Here is a 10,839-nt window from a genome sequence, read left to right on the forward strand (position 1 = left end):
TCAAGCCAGAATGGTGATCAGAAGTGCTCTCCTTGAGTACCGTTCCCCGTCAGAGTAAAGCAGTTTACTACCACTCACTCTATAAGGTGCTTTCTAGAGTGCCGCTTTGTCTATTCATTGCATTCCCTAAACATCATGCTCTACATTGCTTGTAACATGTATTGTATCATCGCACTTGTTGCATTTATTTGCATCTTGTGTTATCTTATATCCTTTTGCGCCGTGCTGCGTTTAGAATCGTTGTCCTCCGGGACTTTCTCAGGTTGCGTTGTGTGCGCACCTGGGTGGTTGTTGTTTGGACCTCCTCTCACGATTTCAGCGTGGTTTGAGTGTTCCATTCCTTACGCGTTTTCAGCGTGTTTGGAATTCATCTCAGGTTGCGTTGTGTATGCACCTGGGCGGTTGTTTTCGGACCTCTTCTCACGATTTCGGCGTGGTTTGAGTGTCCCCTTCCTCACACGATTTCAGCGTGTTTGGATTTTATCTCAAGTTGCATTGTGTATGCACTTGGGCGGTTGTTTTCGGACCTCTTCTCACGATTTCAGCGTGGTTTGAGTGTCCCCTTCCTCACACGATTTCAACGTGTTTGGATTTTATCTCAGGTTGCGTTGTGCGCGCACCTGGGCGGTTGTTGTTTGGGCCTCTTCTCATGATTTCAGCGTGGTTTGAGTGTCCCCTTCCTCACATGATTTCAGCGTGTTTGGATTTTATCTCAGGTTGCGTTGTGCGCGCACCTGGGCGGTTGTTGTTTGGGTCTCCTCTCACGATTTCAGCGTGGTTTGAGTGTCCCGTTCCTTACGCGATTTCACCGTGTTTGGAATTTTATCTCAGGTTGCGTTGTGTGCGCACCTGGGCGGTTGTTGTTTGGACCTCCTCTCACGATTTCAGCGTGGTTTGAGTGTTCTATTCCTTACGCGTTTTCAGTGTGTTTGGAATTCATCTCAGGTTGCGTTGTGTACGCACCTGGGCGGTTGTTTTCGGACCTCTTCTCACGATTTCAGTGTGGTTTGAGTGTCCCATTTCTCACACGATTTCAGCGTGTTTGGATTTTATCTCAGGTTGCGTTGTGTGCGCACTTGAGCGGTTTTTCGGACCTCTTCTCATGATTTCAGCGTGGTTTGAGTGTCCCCTTCCTTACACGATTTCAGCGTGTTTAGAATTTATCCCAGGTTGTGTTGTAGACGCGTTGGGCGGTTTGTGTTGGGACCTCCTCTCACGATTTCAGCGTGGTTTGAGTGTCCCGTTCCTCACACGATTTCAGCGTGTTTGGATTTTATCTCTAGTTGCGTTGTGTGCGCACTTAAGCAATTGTTTTCAGACCTCTTCTCACGATTTCAGCGTGGTTAGAGTGTTCTTTTCCCTCACACAATTTCAGCGTGTTTGGAATTTATCTTAGGGTGCGTGGAACGCGCTCCTGATTTGATTTTCTTTGTTCTTCCTCCACTCACGAGTCCAGCGTGGTTGGCGTGTATTCACCCTTTGCATCTATTGCACCACATCTATTACATCATATCTATTTTACTGTCTAGTCTAGGAGACCTTAAATCCTCCGGTCTAAGGAGACCTTAAATCATGCATCTTTATTCGCACTGTCTTGTGCACTCCCCGGTCTAGGAGACCTTAAATCCTCTAAAGGTACAATTCCTTTGGTGTTTGTCGTGCCCGAACGACTTTCGATGGTCTGGTATAGCCACCTGCCTGTGTTAGTAGTGAGTTCCTTGGAGACCAACTGAGACGGTGGAAACTAGAGTTCGAATGGCTTATGCCTAGAACACAAAGGTTCGGGATTTCCGATACTAAAGTCTGGTTTAAATACCCAGGGGCATATCCTCGGCTTGAAATCTGTATCGCAGCCCCATAGATTGAGATAGCATGTGTATGCGCCTCAATTCTAGATACTGAACCAACCTAGTCTGTCAGCTTGTTGGAGAATAGGGAAAACTGCGACCATAGTCAGGGAGAAAAGTAGTACCTGCGGTTCAACCAAGGAGAAGCGAAAGATCCCCAGCAGCATGAGGTAAGTCATTGCCAATTGCCCCTGTAAGGTACCTTTACCTCTTAGCTATTACATTGCATTTTAGCCACTACATTACAGTGCATTGCATGAATCCTCAATTTTCAAACTGGCTTCGCGTAGCGTATAAGTCCAATTATCAAACCGGCTTCGCGTAGCGTATAAGTCCAATTTTCAAACCGGCTTCGCGTAGCGTATAAGTCCAATTATCAAAATCTTCCTACATATCATTTTGCAACTTGCCCCCTACCTGCGGGCACATCTTTGTTATCTTTTCTATTTGTCTAAGTCTTCGGCCTCGTCAAAAATGGGTCGTCTCTGGGCTTTGACATTTACTCCCGTCACGTGTGACTTTCGAGTTCTGTCAAAAAGGGGCAACTGTAGACACCCCATTTTTGACCGATCTTAAGACTCAGACGTCACTGATTGAGTGCTCGGTGATGGTGCATATTGTGCTCGTTCAGAAGTTTCAGAGTCTCGGCTGCGAGCCTTGCCTCCAGACTTCCGGGCTCTTTCGTGTCTTGCCTCGGTTTGCGAACCAAGCTCCGTTTTCTTTGTTTTCTCTTCCCGAAGGGAGGGAGAGGTCTCGTAGATCATCTCTCAGTGGCCGTAGGCTACGTTTCGTGGTCGTAGGCCATTTTTCCCGTTTGGAGCCCGGTTTTCGATTTTTCGGAGCCGACGGCCGTGTGTCTCGGTTCGGGACCGCTTAACCACCTCTGTTTGCCCCGGTTTTTGGTATACACCCCACCACCATCCATTCCAACAACTTGGAGCGGTTTTTCAGAGTTTAGGAGCACCATTTCTCAGACCAAGAGCTGCTGGTCCATTGGTCTTCAAGGGTACCCTTATTTTCCCTCTTTTTTGTTCCTATCTTGCTCTATATCTAAGCCTTTCTTGCAGGCATTTTTGGGCTCCGATCCAAACTGTAAATAGTCATATTTTGAGCTCATTTTCATGTTTGATTAAGGACCTTTTGCTTTTTGAGGTCTCCTATTATCACTTGCCTCTTTAACTCTCTTTTAGGCCTATTTTTGCATGGTATTTTAGGCTTATTTGTGAGCTATTTCGGACTTGGTCATAAACTGTAAAATATCTTTTTTTGAGCCCCTCTTCAACTTTGTTGAAGGACTCTCTTCAGTTTGAGGCCGGCAGCTACTACTTGCCTATTTATCTCTTTTTTAGGCCTATTTTTTGGGGGAAATTTGAATTTCATTTTCCCTCCCTTTTCCTCCACTCCTTTGCCTATATAACCAGCACCCCCAGCTGTATTTTGAGGGGCTACAAAATTTGCTTTAAGGCTCTTGCATTATATATCTCTCTCTCTCTATTCCAAGCTCCAAAACCCCAAGTTTCCTACACCATTTCTACACTACCTCATAGCACAAAGCCTCCATACTCCATTCTAGACCTTTGAAGCTGATTTCCAGAGGTGAAGAGCTTCTAAACTTGGTCCAAAAGTCATTGAAGCTTGGTTCTACAAGGGTGAGTTCCATTTTCCCTCTTTCTTGCCTTGTTTTGTTCCATATCTAAGCCATACTTTCTTACACTTTTGGGCTCCGACCCTAACTGTAAATAGTCATATTTTGAGCCTCTTTTCATGTTTTATTAAGAACCTCATGCTGTTTGAGGTCTCCTACTACCACTTGCTTCTTTATCTCTCTCTTAGGGCCCAATCTTGCATGATATATTAGCCTTGTTTTTGATCATTTATGGGCTCCAAGACAAACTGTAAATAGTCTTATTTTGAGCCCCTCTTCAACATTGTTGAAGGGATCTTCTCTGTTTGAGGTCCCCTACTGCCACTTGCCTCTTTATCTCTCTTTTGGGCCAATTTTTGCATGGTAGTTTAGGCTCATTTTCAAGCTGTTTTGGACTCTTCCATAAACTGAGAAATTTCTTGTTTTGAGCCCCTATTCAACTTTGTTGAAGGTCTCTCCTCTGTTTGAGAACATCAGCTGCTACTTGTCTCTTTACCCCTCTTTTAGGCCTTTTCTTGCATGATAGTTTGGCCTTATTTGTGATTATTTTCTTGGCTTTATGTAAACTATAAAATACCTTTTTTTGAGCCCCTCTTCAACTTCGTTGAAGGGCTCTTTACCATTTGGGGCCAGTTGCTGTCCCTTTGTGTTTAATCTCTATTTTGGGGCCATTTTTGCATGATAGATTAGCCCTATTTGTGTTCATATTTGAGACTTGTTATAAACTGGAAATATGCATGTTTTGGGACTGTCTTTCTTCTTTCTTCATACTTCATGATCAAATAATGCATTTTTTCTATAGCTATAGGCCAATGCGTATGCCTAGTTTTGTGTTTCGGGTTCATTCCATGCATCGGGTGACATGTTTCCATGTTTCGGGGCTGTTTTGCATCATATTTCAGCACTAAAATTTGCATGTTTGCAAACCATGTTTCATGCCTTGCCATGCCTTGTTAGTGTTGCATGTTATGCCTTGGGTTCGGTCCTCGGTTTGCGTGCATGCGTGCACGCATCTCGAGTGTCTCATTTTCATCTATTGGCTACCGATGTGAGTGTGGCTGAGGTCCACTCATGTTGGTGTAAGTCCATTGTGCATTGTGTATGCCATTTCAATTCATAGCATTGCGTATGCTAGGTTGTATGTTAGAGCATCGTGTATGCCATGTTACATCGTGCATTGTGTATGCCATTTCATAGCATTGTGCATGCTAGGTTGTATATTAGTTACATTCATGCATGTCATGCATATTGCATTGTGCTTGGGATATGAATTAGCCCAAGCACGGGAAACGAGGTACGTTTCATACTCCGAGTGACGGAACGTGTCTCAATTCCTGGTCGCCGACGCTCCGGATTATCCATGATGGAGTCTAGGCCTTGTTGTGTCCATATGTGCATTCATTTCATATTGAGTTGTGCAAATCGACTCCTCGGCCATCATGCATCGAGATGTGTGATTGATGGCACGAGGATCGAGGACTACACTCCCTGAAGAGTAGTCATGCATACATATGTGAAAATACTTTGCCATGCCCCTTTGTTGCTCTCCGTTGCAGCAAATCAGAAATCAGCAGCCTTCCGAAGCTTGGCACGCATCCCGAGAATAATTGCAAACAGAGGCTAATTGGGGCATCGTAGTGGATTTCCGCACAAGGCAACTCAAGCATGCATCATCCACCATCCGGAGCAGAGTTGAGGCAGTCCCTAGCTTGCATGCCAATTTATTGCTTTCCTAATTTAATTTGTTAATTAATTAGGATTTTGTACATATTTGGACTGTAATATTCATTCGGGACTGTATGTTATTTATTCGGACCGTCCGCGCGAGGGCAATATTGTAATAAGTGTGCGTGTGTGTGATGTATGTTTTCCAATCCCATTTATTTACCAGCTTATGATGGTTAGATTAGGGCATATTTCAATTAGCATACAGTATGATAGCATGTTTGCATTCATTCATCCGTTTTGCATGCACCGGGCTCGGCGCATCATACTAACTGCATTGTATTTTCAATTTCAAGTTGAATACATGTTAGCTGTAGCATTTCATATGCCATGTTTAGAATAGCCGAGCCTACTATAGTTGCATTTTTGCATGTGTTGCATTAGACATTTCTGTATAGTTAGGATCATGCATGGATTTCTAACCTAGCTTCTGTTTTGGCTTGGATTACTCGGTAAGTTTTACGCTTTAGCATCCTTGCATGCGTGTGAGTGACTGCCATGAACAGCATGCTTACCATGAGGCTATATGCTTATGTGATATAACTGCCTGAATGCCTGTGGGTGAAGGTTGAGTTATTTGAATTGGAACAATTTATCAAATGTGTGTTTTAAGCCAACTAGATAGTGGCAAAATCATGTTTTCTAAGCCCACCCGAGGGTGGCAAATCCACATCTTAGCCTACTTGCGGGTAGCACCATCAAACCATTTTCAAATAAACAAACATGAAATGTTTTGTTCCAATTCAGGCGATCCAGTCTATACTTGTATGCTGCGCGCATCACATAGTAAATCTAGGCTAATAACCGGAATAAGAACGCATAATGTTTTCAAAAATAGATATCATGGTTAGTAGAGACCAATCTTTGATCGGGCGAGCGGGGGTGCTCACGAAGTGACCTTCCCCAATCGTACCCAAGTTCCCGAGCCGAGGCAACTTTGGTGATGACGGACACGTGGCCTTAGGCAAACGAGTCAGGGTTTCTGAAATTTTCCCAAAATAAAACCTTTAGGTGGTGACTCTGTATCTGGCAAAACAGTCCATGTTTGGCCCTTGTTTTAAAAATCTGTTTTCTCAAAACGATTTGCCGGATTTGGACTCTTTGGTTCAGATTTAGAACCGCGACAATTTTAGAGTCCTGAACTGTAGTGAGCCCAATATCGAACGGAACGGGGGACTCGTTCCTCCCGCGGCGTTCGGGGACGTCTACAGGCGGAGTCGACTTGTTGGCTTTGTGCCCGGCTTTGACTCGTAGGGCATCGTCTTCCATTTTGTAGTATTCCTCGACTTTTTTTATCAACGACCAGACCGTTTTTGGGGGCCGTCTGGTCAAAGAGCTGCAGAGGGCACTATCAGGATACAATCCCATCTTGAAGGCGGTAATGGCCATAGAATCATTGTAGGCATCATCTACTAGATTAAAACATTCCCAATAGCACGCCGAATATGCCCGAAGGGTTTCTCCTGGTTGAATTTGCATGGCCCACAGAGAATCGGCTTGCTTTGGCTGGACCTCATTAGTGAGAAACCCTGCCCTAAAGGATTTTTGGAGTTGGTGGAAGCTCTTGATCGATGCCCGCTCTAATTTATAATACCACCTGATAGCTAGTGGTCCGAAACTGCTCAGAAATATTCGACACATGAGGGCCTCGTCGTCTGCATGAAGCGTTATGGCTTGTTTGTAATGACAAATGTGATCTGTGGGGTCTGATTTTCCTTCGTATAGGGTGAACGATGGAGCTTTGAACTTTTTGGGTAGCACTGCCCTTGCGATCCTTCGAACAAAGGGGTCGTGTTGATCCTCTTCATCTGAACCATTTCTTGTTCGCTTATTCCGTGTACGCGGACTCTCTTCGGAGGAACTGGAGGTTTCGACTCATCCCTTCTTTTTGGATTTTGGGGATGATGAGTCAGAACCACCGTCATTATCTTGTCTTCGAACTCGAGGTTGTCGACCATCCCTTCTCTGAGGTCGTCTCGGATCTTGACTTGCGGCTTGCTGGGATTTTGCCACCTTCAAGGCCAAATCCTGTCGAAGGCGCTCGTTTCTCAGCGATCATGTTTTCTAACCTTTGCTCATTTTATGTCGCCTGATCCATAATCGCTTGCATTGTCTCTTGTGCTGATGTCGAGGGTGAGGTCTGGGCAACTGTGTCGAAGTTCAAGGTTCTTTGTGCGGTGATGGTGTCGGGCCTAAGCATGTTGCTCGGAGTGGTTTCGTCTCGTTGCGTAAGGTCGTTAGCGACTATCCGAGGATTTTCTGTTACGCCCGCCATGGATATGTTGGAGTTTTTCCACAGACGGCGCCAATTGTGGAGAAGTGGTTTGGAAATACTCTTTTGATCCAATGGGACGCTCGAGAGCCTCATCTAGTCACCTGAAAAGGAATGAACACTCTGGTCGGGGGTGCCGGAATTAGCACTCCGACGAATAAGTCAGTGTATACTCTCTTGGTTACTTATATCTTAAGTTAAACTTACTTGTTCTCACATACCTTGCTTTGGCTATTGTTCCTCTATTTATATACACTCCTGGTCCTCAGGGTAGGGCCCACTCTCAATCCGTCGTGTAATTATTCACTCGGCCCTCCTTTTGTAGTATCCCAATTTTCACTCGGCTCCTCGCTCAACTAGGTTTATGGCCGATTAGGATACTCGGCACCTAGAACGTACGAGATGGGGGCGAATATAATATATATCCTAATTTTCTAAATATTTACTCGGCCTATCTGCGTCCCCTGATATTCGGCTCCCACAGAGAGAACTTGAGTGATCCTTGAAACTCACCATAGATCTTATGATCCAATCTATTCAATTCATAGAGCTCTCTGTGTATATCATTTATAAAGTCGATCCGATAATCACTGACAAGAATGTTTTTTAAAAAAGATTATCCATCTTTGTAAATACAAATACAATAGAATGAAAGGGTAAATTACTAATAAATCTTAATAGTTGAACTTAATTTCTATTAAATCATATCAATCCGTTGTTAAAAGTTGGTCTTACCAAAATCATCGCTAAAAATAGCTTTTTGTGCCAATTTTTTGACTTTGTTGCTAAAAACAAACAATTAGTGACTTTTTTTTTTGTCTCAATTTATAAATATGAAGCTAAAAATTGACAATTATTGTCGTTTTTCCATGACAATTTTATATATCTATCTTTAAAAATTGATAATTAACGATATTTTTTTTTGGTGACGATCGACTAAATATGTCGCTAAAAATTGACAATTGATGACGTTTTTTTGTGACAAATTATTTAAACTGTCATTAAAAACTAACAATTAGTGATTTTTTTAATTTTAATTTTTATTTTGATAAAAAATATTACTAATTATCACAAGACTTATTGGATGTAAGCTCACACCAATTCATCAGGAAGAAACTCGACAGTCCATAAATATCATATCAAGGGTCAAAATACATTATTTGGAACTCATACCCACTTAAAAGTTTAAGCCTATGAGTGGAGAGCCCATCTAATGTATTAAGACCCATGTATTTTATTCTTTATCCGATTTGGGACTCTACCTTCACACATGCTGTAACAATCTCCCCTTCATGTGTGAACCAAACATCAGGCCTCGCTTTACTCTCCCTCGAGTCTAATCTATCATCACTAGGTTTATCATAGATCATGCGCACTCCCCTTAATCTTGATCTATAACTCTCCAACATCGAGTCCAACTTGAGTCTCCTGCACACACTACATCGTGAGCCAGCCATACTTCATTGAGAGTCACCTTGCCATAGTCTAATCTCCATGTGCACTAGGAATTTTGATCCATTAAAAGTCACAATAGATATTTTTTCTTGCTCCATAAGAGTTTTTCCGTGTAAGCCCAAGTCCACCAACATCAATACTCCTAGAGAGTTCACTGATAGAATGTCTCTAGCAGAGTCCGCCCATAGATCATCTATCATTGACTTTGATAGCAGTTGTTAGGGAATTAGGAGCCTACAAACACACAGCAACATCGGCCCAATTCATTAGAGAGGAACTCCAGAGTCCACAAATATCATTTCAAGGCCCAATATAAATTATTTGGGACTCATACCCACTTAAAAAATTGAGCCTACAAGTGGAGAGCACATTGGATGGTACAACATTGAGTTGAATTTCACAATTGCAGAAAATTGTGGCCCTCTCTACAATAGAAGTTGAGTATGTTGCTATTATTGAAGTTAGGAAGGTGATGACTAGGTTACAAAATTTTCTAGAAGAATCGGGTAAGAAAGAAGAGATGAGTGGTTTGCATAGTGACAGTTAGAGTGCAATTCATCTTGCAAAGAATTCGATTTTTCATTCTAGGACGAAACACATTCAATTGCGATATTATTTCATTCGTTCACTTGTAGATGATGGAATCTTGTCTCTTGAGAAGATTCGTGGCAGTAAGAATCTAGCAGATATGTTGACGAAGATAGTCACCATTGACAAACTGAAGTTGTGTGCAACTTCAGTTAGCCTTCAAGTTTGATAAAGGAAGATCAAGTTGTTGCGATGTTCCACTATGTGATGAAGATGATGAAGAGCTTGCATTATCAAGTTTCAAGTAGGAGATTATTGGGCATGTGGATCCTGATAAGTATTGTTCATTTAGTCTTGGGCTTAATGGGGGGTTTAGGGGGGACCTACCCCAAATAGAGGGGGCTCCAGGAGGCGCCTGTTTTAGGTTATAAGAGAGTTTTATTATTTTCTGATCATTGTGAAAACCGTAGCAACTGTGAATGTAGTCTTATTTTGGGGTGAATCACGTAAATTCTTGTGTTTTTCTGTGTGTGTTCTTATTTGATTCGTTGTCTTTCTTGTTTTTATTTCATATCTCACCGATCCTTGTTGGGAAAAGTTAATTCCTAACAACTAGTTGAACTTCAATTAGTTGAATTGAATCTTTATTTTTTATGCTTACCAATGCTACAAGAGCTAAAATTAATTGGGGGTACGTATGAGAATTTTTTATACATCTCAAACAACATACAAAATTAGCAAATTATGATTGACTATTTTTTTACATGAATCCAAGTATGACACGACTCGATAACATAAATTAGTAGTTATATATTTTTAGGAAAAGTTGATTCCTAACAACTAGTTGAACTTTAATTAGTTGAATTGAATTTTTATTTTTTTGCTTATGAATCCTATAAGAGCTAAAATTAATTGGGGATACGGATGAGAATTTTCGATACAACTCAAATAATATATAAAATTAGCAAATTGGGGTTGATCATTTTTGGACATGAATCCAAGTATGACACGATTCAATAACATAAATTAGTAGTTATATAATTTAATACTCATTAAGGGATGCTATAACATTTTTTAAATCTTTTATTTAATTCCATCTAACTGAATAAAAAAGTATGTAAAATAATAATTTAAAGGTAATATTTTTCATTTATTTATTTAAGATATATATTCTCTATTATACATTTTAGAGTCAATCTAGTAAAAAAAATATATAGTAATAAGGTATAATTTTTTAATTAGAAAAATGCAATTGAGTTGAAATCAAAGATTTTATGAATAATTTCATTTAGAAGAAATAAATTTTATAAAATTTAACTTGTGGGATAATCTTGCCAAACACTTGCTAAGTTAATTTTTAACTAAAA

Source organism: Camellia sinensis, chromosome 11, assembly GCF_055761805.1.
Source record: "Camellia sinensis isolate YWXY chromosome 11, ASM5576180v1, whole genome shotgun sequence".
NCBI classification, from domain to species: Eukaryota; Viridiplantae; Streptophyta; class Magnoliopsida; order Ericales; family Theaceae; genus Camellia; species Camellia sinensis.